Source organism: Mastomys coucha, unplaced genomic scaffold, assembly GCF_008632895.1.
Source record: "Mastomys coucha isolate ucsf_1 unplaced genomic scaffold, UCSF_Mcou_1 pScaffold16, whole genome shotgun sequence".
Taxonomy (NCBI): Eukaryota; Metazoa; Chordata; class Mammalia; order Rodentia; family Muridae; genus Mastomys; species Mastomys coucha.
Window position 1 is genome coordinate 91,376,070 of NW_022196898.1, and position 386 is coordinate 91,376,455.

Consider the following 386-nt stretch of genomic DNA (forward strand, 5'->3'; position numbering starts at 1 on the left):
AAAAAGGAAAAGAAAACAAAAATCAAAACAAACAACAAAAACAAACAAACAAAAAAAACATCAGGTAGCCCACAACTGTAATCACAGAACTTAGGAGTTAGAGGCAGGAGGGTTAGAAGTTCATTGTCCTCCATTGCAACAAAGTTCAAGGGCAGCTTTGGATGCATGAGACATGAAAAAGGAAGAAAGAATGGATGAAAGGAAGAAGGAAGCAGGTTATCAATGATGATGATGACTGATTGACTGATTGATTGATTGACTGATTGATTGACTGACTGATGATCCCTGACTGTCTCTCCTGCTCTCCTTACCAACATGGATAGAACATCTTATATACATAGTAGGCATTTAGTAAAAGAAAAGTGTGAGACATGAGGAAGGGCAAG